The following is a 19563-nucleotide window of genomic DNA, read 5'->3' as shown; positions in this document are numbered from 1 at the left end:
ACCTGCAGAATTCTTTTCTTTTTACCTTGTCCAAGACATACACAGCTGGTGCCATATCCCATGGTATACCTTCATCTTGCACTTGCAAATCCTTTCTGATACCGAGGTGTGCAAATCAATCCTAGATTTTAAGGTATCTTTCGTCTTTCCTTCAATATTAAGAAGTGTGCCAATAATGACATCACTGAAGGAAATATGCCCTAGAGGCAATAATAAAGTTATTATTTATTTCCTTATTTCATGATAAATGTTTATTATTCAATGCTAGAATTGTATTAACTGGAAACTTGTACATGTGTGAATACATAGACAAACGGAATGTCACTAGTATGCCTCTACTTGACTAGCTCATTGAATCAAAGATGGTTAAGTTTCCTAGCCATAGACATGAGTTGTCATTTGATTAACGGGATCACATCATTATAGAATGATGTGATTGACTTGACACATTCTGTTAGCATAGCACTTGATCATTTTGTATGTTGCTATTGCTTTCTTCATGGCTTATACATGTTCCTATGACTATGAGATTATGCAACTCCCGAATACCTGAGAAACACTTTGTGTGCTACTAAACATCACAACATAACTGGGTGATTATAAAGGTGATCTACAGGTGTCTCCGATGGTGTTTTTTGAGTTGTCATAGATCAAGATTAGGATTTGTCACTACAATTGTCGTAGAGGTATCTCTGGGCCCTCTCGGTAATGCACATCACTATAAGCCTTGCAAGCAATTTGACTAATGAGTTAGTTGCGGGATGATGCATTACAGAACCAGTAAAGAGACTTTCCCGTAACGAGATTGAACTAGGTATTGAGATATCGACGATCGAATCTCGGGGAAGTAACATACCAATGACAAAGGGAACAACTATGTTGTTATGTGGTTTGACCAATTTTAGCATCCAGGTTCCGCTATTGGTTATTAACCAGAGATGAGTCTCGGTCATGTCTACATAGTTCTCGAACCCGTAGGGTCCGCACACTTAACATTCTGTGATGATTTGTATTATGAGTTATGTGATTTGATGACCGAAGTTTGTTCGGAGTCTCGGATGAGATCGGGGACATGACGAGGAGTCTCGAAATGGTCGAGATGTAAAGATCGATATATTGGAAGGCTATATTCGGATATTGGAAAGGTTCCGAGTGCTTTGGGTATTTTTCAGAGTACCGGAGAGTTACGGGAATTCGCTGGGGAGTATATGGGCCTTATTGGGCTTTAAGGGAAAGAGAGAGGGACTACCTAGGGCAGCCCCCCCCCAGTCCTAGTCCGAATTGGACTAGGGGGAGGGGCGGCGCCCCCTCCTTCCTTCTCTTCTCTCTTCCCCTTCCTTCTCTCCTACTCCTACTACTTGGAAGGGGGGGTCCTACTCCCGGTGGGAGTAGGACTCCTCAGGGCGCGCCATAGTAGAGGGCCCGCCCTCCCCCTCCTCCACTCCTTTATATACGGGGGAGGGGGACCCGATAAACACACAAGTTGATCATTGATCTCTTAGCCGTGTACGGTGCCCCCTCCACCATAATCCACCTCGGTCATATCGTCGTAGTGCTTAGGCGAAGCCCTGCGCCGGTAGCTTCCCCATGCTGAATGTGTGCAGATCGCGGAGGTGTCGTACGTTCGGTACTAGGATCGGTCGATCGTGAAGACGTACGACTACATCAATTGTGTTGTCATAACGCTTCCGCTTATGGTCTACGAGGGTACATGGATGACACTCTCCCCTCTCGTTGCTATGCATCACCATGATCTTGCATGTGCGCAGGATTTTTTTTGAAATTACTACGTTCCCCAACAGTGGCATCCGAGCCAGGTTTATGCGTAGATGTTATATGCACGAGTAGATTACAAGTGAGTAGGATTTTTTTTTGAAATTACTACGTTCCCCAACAGAGGCATCCGAGCCAGGTTTATGCGTAGATGTTATATGCACGAGTAGATTACAAGTGAGTTGTGGGCGATACTAGTCATACTGCTTACCAGCATGTCATACTTTGATTCGGCGGTATTGTTGGATGAAGCGGCCCGGACCGACATTACGCGTACGCTTACGCGAGACTGGTTCTACCGACGTGCTTCGCACACAGGTGGTTGGCGGGTGTCAGTTTCTCCAACTTTAGTTGAATCGAGTGTGGCTACGCCTGGTCCTTGTTGAAGGTTAAAACAACACATACTTGACGAAAAATCGTTGTGGTTTTGATGCGTAGGTAAGAATGGTTCTTGCTCATCCCATAGCAGCCACGTGAAACTTGCAACAACAAAATAGAGGACGTCTAACTTGTTTTTGCAGGGCATGTTGTGATGTGATATGGTCAAGATGTGATGAGATATAAATTGTTGTATGAGATGATCATGTTTTGTTCAAGTTATCGGCAACTGGCAGGAGGCTTATGGTTGTCTCTTTATTGCATAAGATGCAAGTGCCATATGATTGATTTACTTTATCGCTATGCGATAGCAATAGTTGCAAAAGCAATAGTTGGCGAGACGACCATGTGACGACACATTGATAAAGATCAAGATGATGGAGATCATGGTGTCATGCCGGAGACAATGGAGATCATAATGGTACTTTGTAGAAGGAGATCAAAGGCACAAGATGATGATGGCCATATCATGTCACATATTTTGATTACATGTGATGTTTATCTTTTCTACATCTTATTTTGCTTATTTCGGCAGTAGCTTTATAAGATGATCCCTTACTAAAAATTTCAAGGTATAATTGTTCTCCCTGAGTATGCACCGTTACAAAAGTTCGTCGTGCCGAGACACCATGTGATGATCGGGTGTGATAAGCTCTATGTTCACATACAACGGGTGCAAGCCAGTTTTGCACACGCAGAATACTCGGGTTAAACTTGACGAGCCTAGCATATGCAGATATGGCCTCGGAACACTGGACACCGAAAGGTCAAGCGTGAATCATATAGTAGATATGATCAACATAGTGATGTTCACCGTTTAAAACTACTCCATCTCACGTGATGATCGGACATGGTTTAGTTGATTTGGATCACGTGATCACTTAGATGATTAGAGGGATGTCTATCGAAGTGGGATTTCTTAAGTAATATGATTGATTGAACTTTAACTTATCATGAACTTAGTCCTGATAGTATTTTTCAAATTATGTTGTAGATCAATAGCTCGCGTTATAGCTTCCCTATGTTTTATATTTGTTCCTAGAGAAAACTAAGTTGAAAGATGATAGTAGCAATGATGCGGACTTGGTCCGTGATCTGAGGTTTATCCTCATTGCTGCACAGAAGTATTATGTCCTTGATGCACCGCTAGGTGACAAACATATTGCAGGAGCAGATGCAGACATTATGAATGTTTGGCTAGCTCAATATGATGACTACTTGATAGTTTAGTGCACCATGCTTTACGGCTTAGAACCGGGACTTCAAAAACATTTTTGAAATGTCACGGAGCATATGAGATGTTCCAAGAGCTGAAATTGGTATTTCAGACTTATGCCCGTGTCAAGAGGTATGAGACCTCTGACAAATACTTCTCCGAAAATATGGAGGAGAATTGCTCAATTAGTGAGCAAGTGATTAGATTGTCTCGGTACTACAATAGCTTGAATCAAGTGGGAGTTAATCTTCCAGATAAAATAGTGATTGACAGAGTTATCTAGTCACCATCACCAAGTTACTGGAACTTCGTGATGAACTATAGTATGCAAGGATGACGAAGATGATTCCCGAGCTCTTCATGATGCTGAAATCAATGAAGGTAGAAATCAAGAAAGAACATCAAGTGTTGATGATTGACAAGACCACTAGTTTCAAGAAAAAGGGCAAAGGGAAAGAAAGGGAACTTCAAGTAGAATGGCAAGCAAGTTGTCACTCTCGTGAAGAAGCCTAAAGCTGGACCAAAGCCTGAAACTCAGTGTTTCTACTGCAAAAGGAAATGGTCACTGGAAGTGGAAGTGCCCCAAATATTTGGCAGTAAGTAGGATGGCAAAGTGAACAAAGGTATATTGGATATACAGATTTTTATGTGGACTTTACTAGTGTTCATAGCAACTCCTGGGTATTTGAGTTCAGTTGCTAAAAATTAGTAACTCGAAACGGGAGTTGCAGAATGAACAGAGACTAGTTAAGGGTGAAGTGATGATGTGTGTTGGAAGTGGTCCCAAGATTGATATGATCATCATCGCACACTCCCTATACTTTTGGGATTAGTGTTGAACCTAAATAAATATTATTTGGTGTTTGCATTGAGCATGATTATGATTCGATCATGTTTATCGCAATACGGTTATTCATTTAAAAATCAGAGAATAATTGTTATTCTGTTTATATGAATAAAACCTTTAATGGTGATACACCCAATGAAAATAGTTTGTTGGGTCTCGATCATGGTAATATACATATTCATAATATTGATGCCAAAATATGCAAAGTTGATAATGATAGTGCAACTTATTTGTGGCACTGCCGTTTGGGTCATATCAGTGTAAAGCGCATGAAGAAAATCCATAAAGATTGACTTTTGGAATCACTTGATTATGAATCATTTGATGCTTGCGAACCGTGCCTTATGGGCAAGATGACTAAAACTCCATTCTCCAGAACAATGGAACGAGCTAGTGACTTATTGGAAATAATACATACCGATGTATGCGGTCCAATGAGTATTGATGCTCGTGGCGGGTATCATTATTTTATGACCTTCACAGATGATTTGAGCAGATATGGGTATATCTTCTTAATGAAACACAAGTCTAAAACATTTGAAAAGTTCAAAGAATTTCAGAGTGGAGTGGAGAATCATCGTACCAAGAAAACTGATCGTAGAGGAGAATATTTGAGTTACAAGTTTGGCCTTCATTTAAAACAATGTGGAATAGTTTCACAGCTAACGCCACATGGAACACCACAGCGTTATGGTGTGTTCGAACATCGTATCCGCACTTTATTGGATATATGGTGTGATCTATGATCTCTCTTATCGGTTTACCACTATCATTTTGGGGTTATGCATTAGAGACAGTTGCATTCAATTTAAAAAGGGCACCATTAAAATCCGTTGAGACGCTGCCTTATAAACTATGGTTTGGTAAGGAACCAAAGTTGTCGTTTCTTAAAAGTTTGGAGCTGTGATGCTTATCTGAAAAAGTTTCAACCTGATAAGCTCGAACCCAAATTGGAGAAGTGCGTCTTCATAGGATACCCAAAAGGAAACTGTTGGGTACACCTTCTATCACAGATCCGAAGGCAAGATATTCATTGCTAAGAATGGATCCTTTCTAGAGAATGAGTTTCTCTCAAAAGAAGTGAGTGGGAGGAAAGTAGAACTTGATGAGGTAATTGTACCTTCTCCTGAATTGGAAAGTAGTTCATCACAGAAATCAGTTCCAGTGATTCCTACACCAATTAGTGAGGAAGCTAATGATGACGATCATGAATCTTCATATCAAGTTACTACCGAACCTCATAGGTCTTCTAGAGTACGGTCTGCACCAAAGTGGTATGGTAATCCTATTCTGGAAGTCGTGTTACTAGACCATGATGAACCTATGAACTATGAGGAAGCGATGATGAGCCCAGATTCCGCAAAATGACTTGAGGCCATGAACTATGAGATGGGATCCATGTATGAGAACAAAGAGTGGACTTTGGTGGACTTGACCGATGATCGGCAAGCCATATTAGATAAATGGATCTTTAAGAGGGAGACGGACACTGATAGTAGTGTTACTATCTACAAAGCTCGACTTGTCACAAAAGGGTTTTTGACAAGTTCAAGGTGTTGACTACAATGAGATTTTCTCAACTGTAGCGATGCTTAAATCCGTCCGAATCATGTTAGCAGTTGCCATGTTTCATGAAATCTGGCAAATCGATGTCAAAACTGCATTCCTTAAATGGATATTTCTTAAAGAAACATTGTATATGATGTAACCAGAAGGTTTTGTCAATCCTAAAGGGACTAACAAGGTGTGCAAGCTCCAGTGATCCATCTATGGACTAGTGCAAGCATCTCGGAGTTGGAATATACGCTTTGAAGAGTTGATCAAAGCATATTGTTTTATACAGGCTTGCAGTGAATCCTGTATTTACAGGAAAGTGAGTGGGAGCACTACAACATTTCTAATAAGTATATGTGAATGACATATTGTTGATCAGAAATAATGTAGAATTTTCTAGAAAGCATAAAGGAGTGTTTGAAAGGAATTTTTCAAAGAAACACCTCGGTTAAGCTGCCTACACATTGAGCATCAAGATCTATAGAGATAGATCAAGACACTTGATAAGATTTTTCCAATGAGTACATACCATGATAAGATTTTGAAGTAGTTCAAAAGGAATAGTCAAAGAAGGAGTTCTTGCTTGTGTTGAAAGGTGTGAAGTTGAGTAAGACGCAAAACCCGACCATCGCAGACAATAGATAGAGAATGAAAAGTAATTCCCTATGGCTTAGTCATAGGTTCTATAAAGTATGTTATGCTGTGTACCAGACCTATTATGTACCTCTCAAGAGTTTGGCAAGAGGGTACAATAGTGATCTAGGAGTAGATCACTAGACAACGGTCAAAATTATCCTTAGTGGAATAAGGAAATATTTCTCGGTTATGGAGGTGATAAAGAGTTTGTCATAAAGAGTTACGTCGATGCAAGCTTTGACACCGATCTAGATAACTCTAAGTCTCGATCTAGATACGTATTGAAAGTGGGAGCTATTATCTAGAGTAGCTCCGTGCAGAGCATTGTAGACATAGAATTTGCAACATACACATACATATCTGAATGTGGCAGACCCATTGACTAAACTACTCTCACAAGCAAAACATGATCACACCTTAGTACTCTTTGGGTGTTAATAACATGACGATGTGAACTAGATTACTGACTCTAGTAAACACTTTGAGTGTTGGTCACATGGCGATGTGAACTATGAGTGTTAATCACATGATGATGTGAACTATTGGCGTTAAATCACATAGCGATGTGAACTAGATAATTGACTCTAGTGCAAGTGGGAGACTGAAGGAAATATGCCCTAGAGGAAATAATAAAGTTATTATTTATTTCCTTATTTCATGATAAATGTTTATTATTCATGCTAGAATTGTATTAACCGGAAACTTAGTATATGTGTGAATACATAGACAAACAGAGTGTCACTAGTATGCCTCTACTTGACTAGCTCGTTGAATCAAAGATGGTTAAGTTTCCTAGCCATAGACATGAGTTGTCATTTGATTAACGGGATCACATCATTAGAGAATGATGTGATTGACTTGACCCATTCCATTATCATAGCACTTGATCGTTTAGTATATTGCTATTGCTTTCTTCATGACTTATACATGTTCCTATGACTATGAGATTATGCAACTCCCGAATACCTAAGGAACACTTTGTGTGCTACCAAACATCACAACATAACTGGGTGATTATAAAGGTGCTCTACAGGTGTCTCTAATGGTGTTTGTTGAGTTGGCATAGATCGAGATTAGGATTTGTCACTACAATTGTTGTAGAGGTGTCTGTAGGCCCTCTCGGTAATGCACATCACTATAAGCCTTGCAAGCAATGTGACTAATGAGTTAGTTGTAGGATGATGCATTACGGAATGAGTAAAGAGAGTTGCCAGTAATGAGATTGAACTAGGTATTGAGATACCGACGATTGAATCTCGGGCAAGTAACATACCAATGACAAAGGGAACAATGTATGTTGTTATGCGGTTTGACCGATAAAGATCTTTGTAGAATATGTAGGAGCCAATATGACCATCCAGGTTCCGCTATTGGTTATTGACCGGAGATGAGTCTCGGTCATGTCTACATAGTTCTCGAACCTGTAGGGTCTGCACGCTTAACGTTCTGTGACGATTTATATTATGAGTTATGTGATTTGATGACCGAAGTTTGTCCGGAGTCCTGGATGAGATCGGGGACATGACGAGGAGTCTCGAAATGGTCGATATGTAAAGATCGATATATTGGAAGGCTATATTCGGACATCAGGAAGGTTCCGAGTGGTTCGTGTATTTTTCGGTGTACCGGAGAGTTACGGGAATTCGTCGGGGAGTATATGGGGCTTATTGGGCTTTAAGGGAAAGAGAGGGGGACTACCTAGGGCAGGCCGCGCGCCCCTCAAGGCCTAGTCCGAATTGGAGTAGGGGGAGGGGCGGCGCCCCCTCCTTCCTTCTCTTCTCTCTTCCCCTTCCTTCTCTCCTACTCCTACTACTTGCAAGGGGAGGAATCCTACTCCTGGTGGGAGTAGGACTCCGCAGGGCGCGGCATAGTAGAGGGCCGGCCCTCCCCCTCCTCCACTCCTTTATATACGGGGGAGGGGGGCACCCCATTAACACACAAGTTTATCATTGAACTCTTAGTCGTGTGCGGTGCCCCCCTCCACCATAATCGACCTCGATCATATTGTCGTAGTGCTTCGGCGAAGCCCTGCGCCGGTAGCTTGATCATCACCGTCATTACACCATCGTGCTGACGAAACTCTCCCTCGAAGTTCTACTGTATCGTGAGTTCGTGGGATGTTGCCGAGCTGAACGTGTGTAGATTGCGGAGGTGTCGTACATTCGGTACTAGGATCGGTCGATTGTGAAGACGTATGACTACATCAACCGCATTGTCATAACGCTTCCGCTTACGGTCTATGAGGGTACGTGGACGACACCCTCCCCTCTTGTTGCTATGCATCACCATGATCTTGCATGTGCGTAGGATTTTTTTTGAAATTACTACGTTCCCCAACAGTCACATATATTTTCCGCGATGCACATCACATCAAGATTATGCCACAGATACAAACCTTTCCAATTCTCCAAGTCCCACAAAGTGGACCTGCGGGTAAACAATATCTCTCTTCTGCCCTGCAATGCTTTCTTTTGCCGCTACCATTATCAGGATGGTTTCCTGGTGTAATTCCGCTTGCAACTCATCGGCAGTGAGCCTCTTTGGTGCATCACGGTTTTCATGCTTTGCATTGAACACATATATTCGGTATTTTGTAGGACACGGCTTGTCCTTGGCAAGGAAACGGCGGTGTCCAATGTAACAGATCTTGCTAAGTATTGCGTATGACAACGGATTCTTGTCACAACAAACACATGCATTGTAACCATCTATCATTCGCCTTGACATAGTGCCCAAAGCCGGATAATCATGGATGCACCAAATCATAACAGCTCGCAGAAATAAATCAGCTGGTGGGCTTCTATATCGGTCTCGAGTGAGAACACCCCTCCATAGCTATTGAAGTTCCTCCACAAGAGGCTCCATGAATAAATCAAAATCCTTTCCAGGGCTTTTTGGACCTGGGATGAGCAAGGCCATCATGTAGTTTGATTCTTTGGTGTAGACATTTGGAGGCATGTTGTAAGGGATAGCAAGCACTGGCCACAAGCTATATGTGGCACTCTGGTGGCAAAATGGGTTAAATCCATCTGAAGCTAAGCCAAGTCTCATATTTCTCGGGTCAGCAGCAAATTTTGGTGTTTGTGATTGAAGCTTTTCCAGTCACTACCATTAGATGGATGGCTCATTACATTCTGATCTCTGTGCTCCTGGTTCCTAGAATGCCACAATAAATCCTCTCTTGTTTCAGCATCATGAAACAACCTCTGCAATCTTGGTATAATTGGAAAAAAATTAGAAAATTATGAGGAATCTTGTTCATAGCATTGCCATCTTTCCATCTTGATGATTTGCATTTTAGGCATTCACTTAAGTTGGCATAATCCTTATGGAACAGAACACAATTATTCTTACAAACATGGATCATATCATATCCAATTCCAATTGCGCAAAAGAAATCCTTCATTTTACTGTAGGTGTGTGTCAGCTCAAACGCTTCTGGGAAAGAGTTGCGGAAAGCAGCCAACATCGCATCAAATGATTTGTGGTCATCCGCTCAGATGTCTTCACCTGAAGAAAGGTGACCATAGCTGAGAATACTGACAGCTTATTTCCTGGGGTGACAGCCACGTTGCATTGTTCCAACATGCGGGCCCACCATTTTTCTTCTGCAGGTGAAAGTTCACGAAATGCACGAGCATTTTGTAGCATTGTTTCAATGTTGGTCAAAGTCACTAGCTCTGTCACCACCACTAGCACCACCTCCTCCTCTTCCACCTGAGCATCAGGCAGATCAAGATGGTAATCTACTGCTTCCACATAGTCAGTAACATTGACGTTCACAGCTTCACCATGATGAACCCACCTAGTATATGTGTCAGACATCCCATACAAGTGTAGATGATTTTGCACAGTTGACTGGGGTCTTGTAACTGAATTCATATAACTGCTACACGGGTAGAGCACATCTGATTTCGGACCATCGTACTCAGCTCTGATAAAGTTCATGAAGTTTTCAACCCCCTCGACATATGTTGCGGAGAATCTTCAAGCAGAATTTATCCAAGTCATGTCCATCTATTAGACATACAAATTAGTTCTTCTACTAGATATTACAGGAAAAACATATATGCTTTTTTATGAAGTCTATAAAAAAATATCTAGGTCGATGTGTAAAGCTATGGCAAGATATTTGGACAAGCAGATCTAAGTAATGAAATATATGGTAAAGCTAATTCAGCAAACAGATTTGAGTGCCAAATTATGGCAAGTTGTTTCAGCAGTCAATGAGGCCGAGCACATAGCCATCAAAGGCCATCTCAGCAACAAAGATCGAGTATAAAATGGTGTAGAGCTATTTCACCTAATAGATTGGCTACTAGACAATGGAAATCTATGTCACAATAAATATATGGCAGGATATTTAGAAACTAATCGGACATGGCATGCCATCTCAGCTAAGCAGATTGAGCGCACAACAGGTTAAGGAAGCTTCTTAAGTAGAGCATATTGACTTTAAACTACTTCAGCAAAACAGTGAGATTAACAACGTCTATCAGCTAACATTCAGTGCTACTCCGACATGGACGGGGCCTCAGTATAGAATGCGCGTACAGTGGGAGAAGCTGACCACCGTGCATCTCCACAAGAACGTCGCCAATGGTGGTGGTGCGGCTAGAGGACGACAATCTATGATAGCGTACTGTGGGAGCGAGAGGATCGTCGTGCGTCCCCTCGATGAACCGCGAAGCCGATGTATCGGCTCGGCAGGGAGGGAGGTTTTGGTGGAGCGAATGGAGTGGAGGGTGCTGGGGGGAGGGGATTTGGGAATATTATTGGCTAGTTCGCCGAAGGGCGGTTGAATTTGGGATTTGGGTGAAATTATTGGGGGGAATTTTTGCGTGGTGGGCGGGGGAGTTTAGCGCATGGTCGGTTTCTCCAAGTGCAGTCCCACGTGTGAGTGAAGAGGCAAGCCGAAGCGCGTTTCGTCTGTGTGAGGTGTGTGCAGGACCGACCATGTGAGGGGTGGATGCGACCGCGACAGGTGTGCTGCGAGTGTACCGCCTTTTTTCCTTTTAAACTTGGTGCTTCGCCCCCTCAAAAAAACCTTGGTGCTTCACGCGATCCATCGACACTACTACTAGTAATCCGGTAATCCCGACTAAAACGGTGCGGCCGGGTCTTTTCTCTTTTCCCGCGCGATATGTTGGGAGGTTGGCTTAGTTGGTTTATTTCAGACGAGTAATGCTACACCTATGTAATCCCAGTTACGCAATTAACGTAATGTTAAATATGTGAGCTATTGATTGGAGATTGGGGGAGGGAGGGGCCCACCACCATGAAAATCAGGGGGGAGAGAGGCAATTTACTTTAACCCTTTCGTAGGTTCCTGTAGATGTAGTAAGATGTGAAATGCATGAATGTGTAGTGGACATACTATTGGAGTGCCTAAGATAAATTGTGTATGTAGACCCTATGTGTTTATTTACTTCGCATGTTAGCTTTGTCTCGGGTAAAACCTTCTAAGTTTATATACACAAAATTGAATCATCATTCCATATATTTTCATACTCCTACAATATATCTTACTATTATTGTGAAAGTTCATATACACCAGACAAGATTCATGGAAACACGGCATATTTTCATTACATTTCAAACTTCTATAGGACAACAAAATAAAAGAAACCTGACCCTAAACCTATTCTACGGCCGCGACCAACGTCCCCCATCTGCGATCTCCATGTACGGGAGCGTGGTTCAAGACCCGTGATGTGAAGGTGCGGTCTCCGGCGAGGAAGAGTAGAACACGGGAGACGGACCGGCCAGTTGTCACACCATGCCCTGCCGCCTCCCATTCCCTACTCATCCTCGGAGGAGTCCCCGACTGAGAGAGTCCTGGATTAAGGTGTCCTCAGACAGCCGGACTATATGCTTTGGCCGGACTGTTGGACTATGAAGATACAAGATTGAAGACTTCGTCCCGTGTCCGGATGGGACTCTGCTTTGCGTGGAAGGCAAGCTTGGCGATTCGGATATGTAGATCTCCTTCTCTATAACCGACTATGTGTAACCCTAGCCCCCTCCGGTGTCTATATAAACCGGAGGGTTTAGTCTGTAGGACAAGAACAATCATAATCATAGGCTACCTTCTAAGGTTTAGCCTCTACGATCTCGTGGTAGATCAACTCTTGTAATACTCACATCATCAAGATCAATCAAGCAGGAAGTAGGGTATTACCTCCATCGAGAGGGCCCGAACTTGGGTAAACATTGTGTCCCCAGCCTCCTGTTACCATTAGCCTTAGACGCACAGTTCGGGACCCCCTACCCGAGATCTGTCGGTTTTGACACCGACATTGGTGCTTTCATTGAGAGTTTCATTGTGTCGTCGCTGTAAGGCTTGATGGCTCGCCTTGTTGTCAAGGACAACATCACCTCTGGGGGAGCCCTGGCTCTAGGCCAAACTCTCTGACTAGGCAGCTTCGTCTTGTCCGCCTGATCGGCTGTCGCGCCGACAATGACTTCTCAACTCATCAAAAACAGCCTCCACATCAACTCGGAACTTGCCGACCAGATGGATCCAATGGATCTCTCCTCTCTGAACGAGCTATTGGATCGCATCGCCGCTCTAGGGGTGGCTACAGACTATGATCGGATTGGGCTTAAACCCGACCAAAGGGAGATTAATTCTCCACCGGCCACTCATCAGATAGCGGTAGTGGAAGAGCAATGCGCTGATTCATCCTCTATTCTGAGGATGAACTATGTCTGGATTCCCGAGCTCTCCAAGCCGGATACCCGTCTGTGGGAGGACATGCCCCAGGATCCAAACTTAGAATTGGACAGCGGGCCAGAAAAATTGGGCAACATTCCAGAGCCTGAGCTGCCAAGCTCGGAAGCTTCTCTGCCCCTGGGTCTCAGATCGGGTCAGGGTTCGGACTTAAATCTACCCACCCACGCAGATACAAGCAATCTTCCCCACATCAGACAAGAGCCCCAAGAGATAGTACATCACTTCTGGGCCAGATTCCTCCTTGTAATGAACAAGGTTAAGGACTGTCACGAGGAAGATGCAATCTCATTCTTTTGCAAAAATTGCATGGACAAGGAAATCCTCAACGCCATAAGTCGTCGTGACATAGTACACTTTGCTGACTTGGTGGCCATAGTACAGAAGTATTGTGCGATGGAAAGCGCCTGCAAAACCCAAACAAAATTCTGGGATCCTCCGGCTCTCGCTAAACCCTTCATCCGAACTAAAAGGGTAAACTCTCGCAAGTCACCCGATTCAATTACCAAAAAACTAAGGCCCGCTGCAGGGTGTGGAACCGTATTGGAGGAATGGCTCAATGGGCCATGCAAAATTCACAGCACACCGGATACCATACCAACACATAGCCTTAGATCATGTTGGATACTCCGGCAGGTAGTGAAGAGCGGCGAGGATCTCCTCATCAACCATGCTACAGAACAATATCCTGCCGAAGATAACAATACAGTACTGATAGTCTTCAAGACTTTCGCCTCAAATAATAGGCGCAAGCGAGCACTCCGCAGCCTCGCCGAAGTCTGCCACGTTGCATCAATATATCCATGGAACGACATGGCTATAACGTTCAATGTCAGTGACGAACCCCAATTCCAAACAGTTTGGGCACCAGCCGCTTTGGTCCTTAGTCCAATCGTGGACAGCTTCCGGCTTACTAAAGTGCTCATGGATGGCGGCAGCGGATTAAACCTCATCTACGAGGAGACCCTCAACAAGATGGAAATAGACAAGAGCCGCATTGAGCGAAGCAGCACGACCTTCAGGGGAATCATCCCTAGTCGGAAGGCACAATGTGCAGGAAAAATCACACTAGATGTGGTATTCGGCACGCGGAGAATTATAGGTCCGAAGAAATCACATTCCAAGTGGCCCCGTTCAGTAGTGGATACCACGCCCTTTTAGGGCGGGACGCATTCACGAGCTTTCAAGCTATACACATTATAGGTACATGAAGCTCAAAATGCTCAGGCACAATGGAATCATCACTCTAGCTAGTGATCCGGACGTAGCACTCCGTGCCGAAAATAAAACTGCCACACTGGCCGTTGAGGCAATATCCGAAGCCCTAGCGGCCGAAGAACTAACCATGTTGCGCTCCACAGTGGACAGGGATGACGTGATACTCGACAAACGACCGAAGTCCACCTCTTTCAAACCAGCGGACGAAATAGTCAAATTCCAGGTCCATCCAACGGACCCTACAAAAACAGCACCCATTGGGGCACAGCTGAACTCCACAACATACGCCGCATTGCGAGAGTTCCTGCGTGAGAATTGGGACATCTTCGCCTGGCATCCTTCAGACATGCCAGGCATCCCATGCAGGCTGGCCGAGCATAACCTAAACATACTGAAGGGATACAAGCCAGTCAAGTAGACTCTTCGACGCTTCTCAGAACCTAAACGACAAGCCATGGGAGAAGAGCTAGCCAAGTTACTCGAGGCCGGATTCATCAGATATATAAAACAGTCGGATTGGCTAGCAAACCTGGTGATGGTACCAAAGAAGGACAAATCCTGGCGCCTATGTGTCAATTTCAAGGACCTCAAAAAGGCTTGCCCCAAGGATCCCTTCCCCCTCGCCCGCATTGATCAAATCATCGACGCTACCGCAGGACACGACTCATTGTGTTTCCTCAACGCATATTCCAGATACCATCAAATAAAGATGGCAGAGTCCGACCAAGCTGCAACGACATTCATCACACCGTATGGCCCCTTCTATTTCAACACCATGCCTTTCGGGCTCAAAAATGTTGGCGCAACCTATCAACGCATGATTCAGACATGCCTGGAGAAACAAATCGGCAAAACAATGGAGGCATACATGGACGACGTGGTCATCAAAACAAGACATGTCGAATCTTTAATAGATGACTTGAGGCTCACGTTCGACAACCTCCGAACATATGACATCAAGCTCAACCCGGAAAAATATGTTTTTGGCGTACCCACCGGAAAGTTGCTAGGCTTCATCGTTTCCAATAGAGGAACTGAAGAAAATCTGGCAAAAATCCGAGCTCTGTCACAATTGGCTACCCCAACAGACCTCAAGCAAATCCAAAAATTAACTGGATGTGTGGCTGCCTTAAGACGCTTTATCTCCCGATTGGGAGAAAAGGCACTACCTCTTTATCGCCTTCTTTGACGCACCCAACACTTCGAGTGGACGGATGCGGCCACGGCCAGACTGGAAGAAATAAAGGCCCTCTTGGCCAGCAATCCAATCCTGGCCGCACCAAATATTAGCGAACCCATGCTGTAAGTGCATCTAGTGCCCCTTAGTGATTTTGGTGTATTGAAGACTTATAGGTTAAGGGACTAATGCGTTTGTGAGTGTACACAGGTCTATACGTCTATGAGGAGTTTGATATTTACAGAGAAAGTCGACCCCTAAAAATGAAGTTCTTCAACTGAAGACTTTGATATTCTGAAGACTTTCTGAAGACTTTGGAAGTGAAGAAATTGGTGTGACCTTGAAGACTTGGTATTCATTTTTGGAACATGAAGCGTGAAGACTTTTGTTTTCGTAGTTTCATTTTCTCTTTCTTGAGTCATAGGAAACACCGTACTGTTAAAGGGGGTCGAGGAAATACTAAGGAAAAATTTGCATGTGATGCTCAACTCAAAATCCTACACCTACCAATCCCTTCGAGTGAAGCCTTTGGAAATCTCATACAGTTCAGTCACTTTCTTCAGTGACAGAGACGAAGTTCTTCTGGTCGCTGATGAATTTATTCTGACTGAGGAGTTAGGAATTCGTCAGTGCGAATTACCTACACAGTGAGGAACATGATAGCCCTGAGGAATTTGAGAGTCAAATTTCCGACCGTTGCTGTGCTGCGCGCCAGCTGTCCCAAAATATCTTATCCACCTAACGGTCATATCATTGAAGGGCATTTATGTCTTATCATGTCGGGCTGCTCCCTAGGCTATAAATAGCCGCCCCCTACAACCACTAGCTGGTTGGCTGCTCCGAGAGAACTTGACACTTGTCATTTGAGAGCAACCCATCCTCCGAGGACTTTGAGCGAAAATCATCGAGTGAGGAAAACCCAAAACCAAACCCCTACAAACCCAAAGTGATTGAGCATCACTGAAGAAATTGATCCTGCGTGGATCCGACGCTTGTTACCTTTGAAGACTGTGCTTCTTCCAGACGGTTAGGCGTCAAGGTCTAGAGCATCCAAGAGGAATTGTGGATCGCCGAGTGACCAAGTCTGTGAAGGTTTGGAAGTCGCCTGAAGACTTACCACGAGTGATTGGACGAGGTCTGTGTGACCTTAGTTCAAGGAGAATACGGTGAGGACTGGGTGTCCTGAGCTGCGTGCTCAGCGACTGGGTGTCCGGGACTGTGTGTCCTCGAGTTTAAATACTCAGCCGCTCCAACCAGACGTACAACTGAGACAGCAGTTGGAACTGGTCTACCAAATCATTGTCTTCACCAACCTAACTGGTTCTATTTCCTCAACCCTTTCATTTCCTCATTACTGTGTTGAGTGTTTGTTCATATCTGTGTTTGAAGACTTTGACTGAAGACTTTCTCAATTTCCTCAGTTCAATTTCTTCAGTCTGTTTGTCTTCATCTTGTGTTATCCTGTGATTACGCTTTCTGTACTCTGTGCTAGTCTTCATTTCATCATGATGACCATGCTTGTATTCTGTTATGCTTACTTCTGAGTACTTATTCCGCTGCTAATAGTTCTTCGCTAAGGAATTTCCTCACCGGCAAATTCCTCAGTGAAGAATTCATAAAAATCGCCTATTCACCCCCCCTCTAGTCGATATAACGCACTTTCAATTGGTATCAGAGCAAGGTACTCCCTTGTTCTGTGTGATTTTGGTTTAACCGCCTGGAGTTTTAGTTATGTCGACCGCAGGTATGATCAAGGTCTCGGCTGGGTGTCCTACCTTTGATGGGACGGACTACCCCTACTGGAAAAACAAGATGCGAATGCATCTTGAGGCAATTGACAATGATCTCTGGTATGTTGTGGAAAATGGTGTTCCCTTTGTCTCGCCCTCACTGAACGCTACCGATGTGAAGAGATTCAAGCAACTCGATTCTCAAGCGAAGAATATCATATGTGGCCATCTGAGTAAAGGACAGTATGGAAGAGTGAGTGCTTTGGAAACTGCTAAGCTTATCTGGGATAGGCTGTCCAAAGTGAATGAAGGAGTCTCAACTCAGCGTGACTCTCGAGTTGATGTTCTTCGGAATCTCTTCAACCGCTTCAAAAGACTCGACAATGAAAATGTCCAACAAACCTTTGATCGCCTCACTGACATCTCAAATGAGCTTCAAGCCCTCGGTGCCACTGACATCACTGACCATGAGGTGGTGAAGAAACTGTTGAGATCGCTTGATTCCTCATTTGATACTCTGGGTCTGATGATACAAGAACGGGCTGACTACAAGTCTCTTGATCCTGCCGATATCCTCGAAAGGCTAAATACTCACGAGTTCCAGCTTGCTGAAAAGAGAGATCTCTATGGTTCGAGCTATGGCAAACCACGTGCCCTGAAGGCCAAGGTTGTGTCTGAGTCTGAATGTGAGGATTCTGGTAGTAGCCTTGGTGATCCTGAAGAATTGAGCCAGGAGCTAGCACTGCTCGTGAAGAAATTCCAGAAGTTCTCAAGACGTGGTCGCTTTGGAAAATCCTCAAGAAGCAGTGATTCCTCATCAAGTGACTATAAGAGAAGGTTGTGCCACAAATGCAAGAAACCTGGTCATTATATTCAAGATTGTCCTCAGTGGGAAAAGGAATTGAAGAAGAAGAAATACAAGGATTACAGTTCTGATGATGCGAAGAAGAAGAAGAAATCGTCAAAATCTTCGTCATCAAAATCCTCGAAGTCTTCATCTCACAAGAAGAGCAGCTCCAAGAAGGCTCGGGCATTCATTGGCAAGGAAATGGACTCTGAAGCTGAATCTGAGGAACATGAGGAAGAGGAGGCGTCTGAAGAATCCGAATCTGGTGTGGCGAGTCTGGCCTTCGCTACTGCTTTCGTTAGCAAGTCCATCTTCAACACTGAAGAAACTGACCCCACCGACAAGCCTGATGAAGATAATGATGACTACGCTCCCACCTATTGCTTCATGGCAAAAGGTGCAAAGGTACTCAAATACACCTCCTCTGAATCTAGTGAAAATGAATCTGATGAGGATCTCAAGCCCAGCTACTCTAAACTTGCTAAGATTGCTGTAAAACAACAAAGGGCTTTTGAAAAGGTTCAAAACATGCTAGACAAAAGTGATGATATGTTGGGTGAAGAAATGGATCGCACTAAAGCCCTGACTGAAAATCTTCAGAGACTTCAGTCTAGGTTTGATAACCTTCAAAGTCATCATAACACTCTCTTATCTGATCATGAGAAACTTTCTTATGAATTTCTTCAAAGAAAGCAAGATCTTGAGAAGCTAAGAGTGAGTTATGAAGATCTTCAGAAGGAGCGCGATTCATTACTAGCTCAACAAATCAGCGCTTCTCAGGAAGAATTTGTTCCTCCATGCTTAAAGTGCATTGAACGTGAATCTGCTAATTCTTCACCTGAATGTTCAAATGCTTCAACTGTTACAAATTCTTCACCTGCCTCTGCTATCACTAATTCCTCATCTGAGGACATTGCTAGTATCACTGACGATGCAGGGCTGAAGGAATTGTACATGACAGGCATGTACAAAAGCCTCAAAGGGCATCAGACTCTTTGTGATGTGCTTAAAAAGCAGATCCTCAACAGAAACCCTAGGAAAGAGGGTATCGCCTTTGAGAGGAAACTTAATGCTGATGGAACATATTGGAAGCCTGAGCAGTACCCCAAAACCTCATGGGTTGCTGCAAAGGGACCTCCAGTTGATCCATCTAACTTATCTGGCTTTACATGTGAATCTCCTCATCCTTCTGATGAGTCATTTGACTCCAACTATAAACTGTTCAAAAATCAGAATGGTGAAGTATTTGCTAGATATGTTGGCACTAACTGCAGGAACGGTTCTCCTATGAAGAAAATCTGGGTTCCCAAGAAGTGCCTTGAAAGTCTTCAGGTGAATGTCCTCATGACACCACCAGTGAAGAACAGGAACCCCAGATCAAATTCTTCATATGGATCAAATTCCTCAAATGGATCAAAGTCCTCATATGATTATCATCGTGCTAACAACTCTGT

Source organism: Triticum aestivum, chromosome 6B (genome assembly GCF_018294505.1).
Source record: "Triticum aestivum cultivar Chinese Spring chromosome 6B, IWGSC CS RefSeq v2.1, whole genome shotgun sequence".
Classification (NCBI taxonomy): Eukaryota; Viridiplantae; Streptophyta; class Magnoliopsida; order Poales; family Poaceae; genus Triticum; species Triticum aestivum.
This window is presented reverse-complemented; position numbering follows the sequence as displayed.